This window comes from Oratosquilla oratoria, chromosome 7 (assembly GCF_046742065.1).
Source record: "Oratosquilla oratoria isolate Oo_2021 chromosome 7, ASM4674206v1, whole genome shotgun sequence".
In the NCBI taxonomy this organism is placed as follows: Eukaryota; Metazoa; Arthropoda; class Malacostraca; order Stomatopoda; family Squillidae; genus Oratosquilla; species Oratosquilla oratoria.
The window spans coordinates 18,105,112-18,115,111 of record NC_134783.1 but is presented as its reverse complement, the minus strand read 5'-3'; positions in this window follow the sequence as shown (position 1 = coordinate 18,115,111).

The window sequence follows — 10,000 nt, the reverse complement described above, 5'->3', positions numbered from 1 at the left end:
TAAGGTTACCTTGGGAAAGATAACTAAATATTTAGTTTTTAACACGTAATCGTATATACGCCATATGTTCGCACAAGTGTTAAGGTCTACATTATTACACTCCTACATGCGCTCACAAATAAGCTCATGTATGTGAGTATCTATGTGCGTATGTGTGTGTGTGTGTGTGTGTGTGTGTGTGTGTGTGTGTGTGTGTGTGTGTGTGTGTGTGTGTGTGTGTGTGTGTGTGTGTGTGTGTGTGTGTGTGTGTGTGTGTGTGTGTGTGTATGTTTGTGCCTCTGTGTGTGTATATGCGTGTGCCTGTGTGTGTTTATGTGTGCCTGTGTGTGTGTACATGTGTGTGTGGCTTTCTAAGTGCATGTCTTAATATATGTATACGTATATTTGTTTTTAGATATATATACATACATGTGTTTCACATGTGCACGATTAGCATTCAGAATCCACGTTTACGCATTTGATTCTATACCGTATGAGTAGATTGAGAATGCAACTGGAGTTGTCTTTAAAAGAAAAAGAAGATTATTACAAAAGCACATGTTTGTTGAATGGGTCGTTTGAGATAAAGATACTCTGACTACGGTACTTGTGGAAGATATCTGAGTTCCTCAGTGAAATCCAAAAATAGTCATTCCCACGTATGTTCATAATATGTCCAGATGTACGGAAACATTCAATACACTTTCCCTATAAAAAGACATGGAGGAAAAGCTACCCAAATCTAAAAAGATCATCGCAATCGGTAGCAATTACTGAAGCAACAATCCATCATAGATGAATAAATATGTAATTATCTTCACGTGAACGTAACCTCGCACTACTCTCTCGCGTCTTCGGCCAGCGTCTCCAAGCGTCCGAGGAAATCCTTCCTTGGTCAACAGTTTCACTCCAGAAGCTTATCTCACATGCAATAACTTACTCGCCAGTCTAAACCCTGACAGAAGCTTCGGATTGAGAACGGAGATATCTTCTGCACCCGAGCGTTCCCTCCCTCAATCTTGGCCGTGTGCTAAAGCAACGACAAGACTTTCTGCTATGTCCATCCATCTCATCTCTCAATCTCAGTTTCGAAAGACATTCGCACTGGTCATCTGTCGTACGCTCGGGATTCGTTCTGTTCAACCAACGCGCGTCATCAGATCATCTATGTTGAGACATTGTGATAAGTTGACTTGGGGATCCAAAGGGACGAGACAACTTCTATAGTATTCGTTCTGGGTGACGCCTAATAATTTTATTCAGTTTGCCAGAGATCAAAGTCTTGATCCCTTTGGCAATACAGGGAATTCCCATATATATATATATATATATATATATATATATATATATATATATATATATATATATTATATATATATACTGTATATATATATATATATATATACACGTGTGTGTGTGTGTGTGTGTGTGTGTGTGTGTGGGTGTGTGTGTGTGTGTGTGTGTGTGTGTGTGTGTGTGTGTGTGTGTGTGTGTGTGTGTGTGTGTGTGTGTGTGTGTGTGTGTGTGTGTGTGTGTGTGTGTGTGTGTGTGTGTGTGTGAGAAGTTTTTGTTTAATTGATTGTACCATGAAGTGTGATTGTAACCAAATATTAAAACAGCCTTTTTCATAAACACAGACCTGTATTCGTTGCCTCTGTTACTTTGTTACTGGTTGCGAAAATATAAATTATAATAATGATAAATACGTAAATAGATAAATAAGTAAAATCATAATAATATAAATAATGATAAAAAATAAATAAATGACTAACTAGGTCGGATGCGAAAAAACGAAATATAATACTGATAAATAAATAAGTAAATAAGTAAAATTATAATAATATAGATAATGATAAATAAAATAAATAAATAAATAGCTAGGTCGGATGCGAAAAAATAAATTATATTAATGATAAATAAATAGATAAGTGAAAATAGCAAAATATAAATAACAAGATAAAATAAATAAATAAATAGGTATTATAATTCTGGTATTAAAATCTTCATGGTTTATAGTAGAAACATGTTTTTCAGTTTGAGAATATAAACTTCAGATATGATTTTGTTTGACTACAGAAAAATTATTTATCTTTTCTTAAGTACCGAGTTCTGTTCTACCAAGAAAGTTATCTTTTGCGTAACTTGTAGATACTGAGCAATAAACATTATATTAATTAACAGTTAATGATCTGAAAATAATTTTTCTTTTTAGTTTGTGGGAGCATGAAAACAAGTCAACGATCCCCAAAAAACATAAAGATTTGTTCCTTACAGAAGAAGAATAAAAACAGAAAATTCAAGAAAAAACTAGTTTTTCCGACTGAAGCATCTATTTTTTTTTTCAGTCAAAAATAAATATCTAACACTTCAGCAGATTTTCTGTAGTCTCAGCATCATCAGCAGCCACGTAAATAGCATCAGCAATGTCAGCATTAGCATCAGCAGCAGCCATGTTAGTATCATCAGCAACGTCAGCAACAGCAGCATCAGCAGCAGCCACGTCATCACCAGCATCGCAACGTCAGCATCAGCATCAGTAGCATCCACGTCAATAGCATCAGCAGCGTCAGCATCACCATCAGCAGCAGCAGCCACGTCAGCATCAGCATCACAACGTCAGCAATAGCAGCATCAGCAGCCACGTTAATAGTATCAGCAACGTCAGCATTAGCATCAGCAGCAGCCATGTTAGTATCATCAGCAACGTCAGCAACAGCAGCATCAGCAGCAACCACGTCAGCACCAGCATCACAACGTCAGCAGCAGCAGCAGCAACGTCAGCATCAGCATCAGCAACGTCAGCAACAGCAGCAGCAGCAGTAGTAGTCAGGCAAGCTGCAGCCAGCTGCGCTTGCTCAGCCGAGCGGGTCGAGCGAGCACAGCTGTGCGCGTGACATGACCACGGCCGGCGGGCGGGACTGCATCCCTGGGAACGCGCGACGTCACGGAACCATCGCGGAACAGTTCCTTCTCCCCACCCCATCTTCCACCCCTTCTCTCCCCTTCTTCCTCATTCTCCCCCCTTCTCACTCCTTCTCCCACCTTCTCCCCCTTCTCTCCCCTTCTCCCCCTTATCACTCCTTCTCCCCTTTCTCTTCCTCCTTCTCTCTCTCTTCTTCCACATTCTTCCCCCTTCTCTCATCTCTTCTCCCCCTCTCTCTCTTCTCTCCCCTCTCCCTCTTCTCTCCCCTCTCTCTCCTCTCTCCTTCCTTCTCTCCACCTTCTTCTCTTTTCTCCCCCCTCTCTCTCTTTTCTCTTTCTTTCTCTCCCCCATTTCTGCCCCTTCTTTCCCCATCTCTCTACTTCTCTCCTCCCCCCCTTCCCCTCCTCTTCTCTCATTTACCCAGCTCTTCTTCTCTCTTCTTCTCTCCTCTCGCTTCTTCCCTTCCTCTAGTCTCCTCTAATTTCCCTCCTCCCGTCCCCCTTCACCCACTTTTACCTTTCTCCATCCATCTATCCATCCATCCATCCATCCATTCATCCATCTATCCATCCCTCATCCTCGGCATTCTTCTCTCCCTCATCTCCCCCACCCCCTCTTCCTCCTCTCCCTCCCATTCTAGGTTTTTCATCCTTCTCCCTCCTCTCCCTTCCCTCCTCCCCCTTCCCTCCTCTCCCTTCCCTCCTCTCCCTTCCCTCCTCTCCCTTCCCTCCTCTCCCTTCCCTCCTCTCCCTCTTCTCACTCACCTCCCATCCTCTCCCACCTCCCCCCTCCTTTCCCCCCTCTCCCCTCTATGCCCCTCCCGTCTTTATTTTCCTCTCTCTCTCCTCCCTGATTACCTTTCCTTTACCTTTACCTTTACCCTTACCCTTATCCTTACCCTTACCCTTACCCTTACCTTTACCTTTACCTTTACCTTTACCTTTACCTTTACCTTTACCTTTACCTTTACCTTTTACCTTTTACCTTTTACCTTTTACCTTTACCTTTACCTTTACCTTTACCTTTACCTTTACCTTTACCTTTACCTTTACCTTTACCTTTACCTTTACCTTTACCTTTACCTTTACCTTTACCTTTACCTTTACCTTTACCTTTACCTTTACCTTTACCTTTCTTTCCTTTCCTTTCTCTCGACCATCCCCTTCCTCTCTATTTCTCCCTCCTGTTGTCACCCTCCTTATCTCCCTCTTCTTCTCTTCTTTCTCCTACTTTCTTCCCTATCCTTTCTCCTTCACTTGTTCTCCCTCCTCTACTTTCCTCTCTTCTCCTCCCCTCCCTCTCCCCTTTCTCTTTCCTCACATTTTTTCCTCTCTCCTCCCTCTCTTCTCTCTTTTGGTTCACTTCCTTCTTCTCTCTTTCCTCTGTCTACTCATTCCTCCTTTCCCTCCCTTCCCTCATTTGTCTCTCTCTTTCGGTTACCTCTTTGTTCCTCTTTTCGGCTCTTTTCTCTTTTCGGCTCTTTCCTCTTCCTCTCTCCTCTCCCTTCCTCCCTTTATCTTCTGCCTCCCTCACTTTCATCCCCATCTCCCTTTAATGTCTTTCCTCTCATTCTCTTCTGTCTCTCAATTCCTCCTTTTCTTTCTTCCATCCTCATGTTCTCCTATTCCTCCTCCTCTCCACCCCTTACCTTTCTCACCTTCCTTCCTCCGTCCCCACGTGCGTCGCGAGTTGAGATACACGCATGGGCTGGGGACGGGGGTAGGGATATGTTAAGTTAAGAAAGAAAAAACGTCGGATTGGAAACCGGGAGGGAAGAGGGAGGGAATGGAGAGAGAATGAGGAGTGAGAGAATAGGAGGGGAAGGAGGGTGGGAGGAAGGAAAGGGGGAAGGGAAGGAGGGAGGGAGGGAGGGAGGGAGCGAGGGAGGAAGGGAGGAAGGGAGGAAGGGAGGAAGGGAGGAAAGGGGAAGGGAGGAAGGGAGGGAGGGAGGGAGGAAGGGAGGAAGGGAGGAAGGAGGGAATGGAAGGAGAATGAGGAGTGAGAGAGAGGAGGGGAAGGAGGGTGGGAGGGAGGGAGGAAGAGAGGAAGGGAGGGAGGGAGGGAGGAAGGAAGGGAGGGAAGAGGGAGGGAATGGAGGGAGAATAAGGAGTGAGAGAGGAGGGGAAGGAGGGTGGGAGGGGAGGAGGAAGAGAAGGAGGGAGGGAGGAAGGGAGGAAGGGAAGAGGGAGGGGATGAAAGGAGAATAAGGAGTGAGAGAGGAAGGAAAGGAGAGTGGGAGGGAGGGAGGAAGGGAGGGAGAGAAGAGTGAGGGGATGGAGGGAGAATAAGGTGTGAGAGAGGAGGGGAAGGAGGGTGGGAAGAAGGGAGGGAGGGAAGCAGGGAGGGAAGAAGGGAGAGAGGGATGAAGGGAGGGAGGGGGTAAGGGAGGGAAGAAGGGAGGGAGGGGGTAAGGGAGGGAGGGAGGGAGGGAAGAAGGGAGGGAGGGAGGGAAGAAAGAAGGGAGGGAAGCATTATTTTTTTCTGTGTATTTTTTTTGGGGGGGGGAGGGGGGAGTGAAGTATCACTCCCACGGGCTTTGTTTGAGCCCGTGGAGAGGGTAGGATTCTCGAAGGGATGCGGATAAGTGTGAGGAAGAGGGAGTGAGGTTGGTCAGGTAAGAATGTAAAAAACGGGAGTCAATAGGAAGGGATGAAAATAGCTGTGGGAGTGTTGTGGTCTCGAGAGGGATTTTTTGGTAGGATTTGGGATGAGAATGGGAGTAGGAATGGGAGGGTTGTTAGTGGGAGAAAGGAGAAAATGATTGGGAGGAGAGTGGAGGAATGGAGAAGATATAAGATAGGTGTATGGTGGAGGTGGAAGAAGATGATAAAACGTTGAGAAGAATGAGGAGAAGAAGGAGAGGAAGGAGGATGAGAAGCAAGGAGGAAGAGTAAGAGAGGGAAGTAGGGAAGGTGAGAGGGAGGTAAAAAGGAAAGGTAAATAGAGGGAAGGGAGACGAGGAAGAGTAGGAATAGGAGTAAGGAAAGAAGGTAAAAGGGGAGAGGGGATGGGAAGGAAGGACTGAGAGAGAGAGAGAGAGAGAGAGAGAGAGAGAGAGAGAGAGAGAGAGAGAGAGAGAGAGAGAGAGAGAGAGAGAGAGAGAGAGAGAGAGAGAGAGAGAGAGAGAGAGAGAGGAGAGAGAGCAGGGGGAGAAGAGAGAGGAGAGAAAGAGAGAGAGAGAGAGAGAGAGAGGGTGGGAGAGAGAGAGAGGAGAGAGAGAAGGAGAGAGAGGAGAGAGGACATGAGAGAGAGAGAGTGAGGAGAGGAGAGAGAGAGTGAGAGAGAGAATGAGAGAGAAGAGAGAGAAGAAGAGAGGTGAAGAAGAGAGTGAGAATGGAAAGAGAGAGAGAGAGATGGGAAGATGGGAAGAGAGAGAAGGAAGGAAAGAGAGGATGGGAAGAAGGAGTGAGGGAGTGGAGAGGGAGGAGATGGGAAGGAAGAGGAGGGGAGTGAGACAAGGGAAGAGAGGATCTGAAGAAGAGAGTGAAAGTGGAAAGGAGAGAAAGAGAGAGAGGATTAAAGATGGTAAGATGGTTGTAAGGGAAGGAAGGAAGGGGAAAGAGGATGGGAAGATGGGAGTGAGGGAGGGAAGGAAGAGGAGAGAGGATGGGAGTGAGACAAGGGAAGAGAGGATCTGAAGAAGAGAGTGAGAGTGGAAAGGAGAGGGAGAGAGGATTAAAGATGGGAAGATGGTTGTAAGGGAAGGAAGGAAAGAGAGAGAGGATGGGAAGATGGGAGTGAGGGAGGGAAGAAAGGGGAGAGAGGATGGGAGGGAAGGAAAAAGGGAGGGAAGGAGAAGTAAAGAGGAAAGTGGGAGGAAGGGAAGGTGGGGAGGGTGGAAGAGTTAGAAGCGGTAGGGAGAAAGTGACGAGAGTGGGTGGATGGGGGAATAGGGGGGGAATCTGGGGGAAGGCAGGGGGGCGTAAAAATCCTGTACAGTTAATGGGGTTGGTTAGCCCTTACCGTTATGGAGTCTGACAAGTCACATGAGGGTTTGATCTCAGATCATTCTACGCCGTTTGCTTACACTTAAACCGGATATTTTCAGTGTTATGGTTACCAAGAATTAAGTCCATACTATCGTTTGTCTTGCCAGGTACGAAAGGAGGGAATTGGTTTTTTCTTTTGTTGTTCTTTTAAGTAATGGCATGTGTGTGTGGTTACGTTTATTGTCTTATGTATGGCTAAGAGGTACATAGTATTCCGTTTCAGTAACACCAAAAAAGAAAACAACAAAAATGTTTGTGTAGATGTTTTGCTTTAACAGAAACGTTGTAATACAGTGATAATGAAATGTGAAAATAAATCATGGGGCATTGTATAATCTTAGCTATTCTTTTTTTTTTTTTTTTTTACATCGCTTTCCAAATCCATCCCTCATCTTTTTCTTCCCACATCGCTTTTCCACCTCCTCCGTTTCATTCCCCTTCATTCTTTTCTTCCATATATGGACCCGGTTTCACCTCTTCCATTCTCCTTTCCCTCCTCTCCATGCATTCACCCGTCTTCGTCTTCACCTCACCCACATCCCGAACTTACCAACGCTGTTGGCCTCACCTTTGCTTTCAGTCTCCTCCTCCTCCTCTTCCTCCTCCTCCTCCTCTTCCTCCTCCTCTTCCCCCTCACCCAAGTCCTAATCCATCTGCATTGGGGTGGCACGCAACAAGTCGCGAACAAAGGTTGACTGAGACACACAAAGTGTAGACTATGGAACTGTATTGTATATTCCAGTGCATGAGATGTAGAAGGCTATGATAAACACGTTTCCAGATAAGGGTTTATATATATATATATATATATATATATATATATATATATATATGTGTGTGTATATATGTATATATATATATATATATATATATATATATATATATATACAATACACACACACACATACATAAATATATATATATAATATATATATATGTATACATATATGTATATATATATATTGCACAGATGTAATATTTCAGACTCCCGACTCGGACTAATGACAACAAATCAATACACCTGAGGCTTCTATCATTTCTGTATTAACAAAAGTGTGATTTAAATTATCTATTTTTCTTGAAATCTAATGTATATTAGAAATGTATCTAATAGCTAATAATGAAATAAGATTGTTGCTGTGTTAAAATAATCTAAATTGAAAAAAGAATATGCGGTCAGAAAACTAACATGTATGAAAACACACCTAATATGAAAAAGTGAAAGCTATATTTATGTAGTTTGAGAATATCATGGACGAAGCTTGTCTGTCAGCAAAGATGTTTTGCGTGAAAGAGGCAACGCCAGACGCGTAGCTTGCACATTTTAGTATCCACCAAACTGTACGCTAAAGAACAACGCCTCGTCCAATCACTTATATGCGATGGGTTTTCTATAGTCTTATTGCGTGTAGCACGGTGCGCGTAGAGCTCTAAGACAACATCCCTAGGTGTCGGGGAAATCTTATAAGGTTCGGGAATTTTATGAAGGGTGTGGGTGAAGAGTGTTTCGTATGTATAGTAATATGACATAAGACTGATAAATTTTATAACATGAGATTTTAGCTACATACACACGTATGTACATGCATACCCATACGCCCCCTTACACACACACACACACACACACACACACACACACACACACACACACACACACACACACACACACACACACACACACACACACACACACACACACACACACACACACACACACACACACACACACACACACACACACACACACACACACACACACACACACACACACACACACACACACACACACACACACACACACACACACACACACACACACACACACACACACACACACACACACACACACACACACACACACACACACACACACACACACGCACGCACAGTGTTTCGTATGTACGGTAATATGACATAAGACTTATAAATATTATAACATGAGATTTCAGCTACATACACACGTATGCGTGTGCTGTAGGTTCGTATATTCATGCATACATATTCGTATATGTACATGCATACCCATACGCCCCCTTACACATATATAAACACACACACACACACACACACACACACACACACACACACACACACACACACACACACACACACACACACACACACACACACACACACACACACACACACACACACACACACACACACACACAAAAACACACACGCGTGCGCGATTCGATGTCGCGGTGGTAGCATTCGCGGCCGCAACTACGGCGTTACGGTTCGAATCCTGCCCAGGGTTGAAATAATTTCAGTGTCGCTGCGCTGCGAGTAGTTACCCCATCTATCGTGGGCTGGAAGTTGGGTGTGTATGTGCGTGTAGGGTCACAGCATTACCCATAGATCGGTCAAATATGAGCTCTGAGCTCTCATCCGTGAAGGGGGTAATAGCTGTCGATCACGAGTCCAACACGTGGTCCAAGACCATGGTGAATCACACATACAAGCGCTCGTACGCATCCTGTTGAAAGATTGATTCGGATACTCGAAATGGAGTGGCGTGGTGCGGGACGGACTGACTACTATCCTATGGATCAAATGGTCTCCGGCTCTGTTTCTTCATTACTAGCATATGCATCATACTGTAATACATTTAATAGGATTACATATGTGTTGTAATGTAACTTCGTGAGGTCCAGAAGAAACTTCATGCAGGAGGTTGAGACTTAACTCAGAACGTTAGTGTCTTACCGTGGGTCCATTCTCACGTTTACTATTTCTAGCTGTCGTATACTACCTTCATGATGCTTATATAATTGTGTATACGTGTGTGTGTGTGTGTGTGTGTGTGTGTGTGTGTGTGTGTGTGTGTGTGTGTGTGTGTGTGTGTGTGTGTGTGTGTGTGTGTGTGTGTGTGTGTGTGTGTGTGTGTGTGTGTGTTTGTCTGTGTGTGTGTGTGTGTGTGTGTGTGTGTGTGTGTGTGTGTGTGTGTGTGTGTGTGTGTGTGTGTGTGTGTGTGTGTGTGTGTGTGTGTGTGTGTGTGTACGCGCGCGCTCGTGACCACATATTCTTATTGTCAATATATCCAATATCAACATCAATATATTCTATATAGTCTTAAGATCATGTAACAAGAGGGAAGGATGAAAGT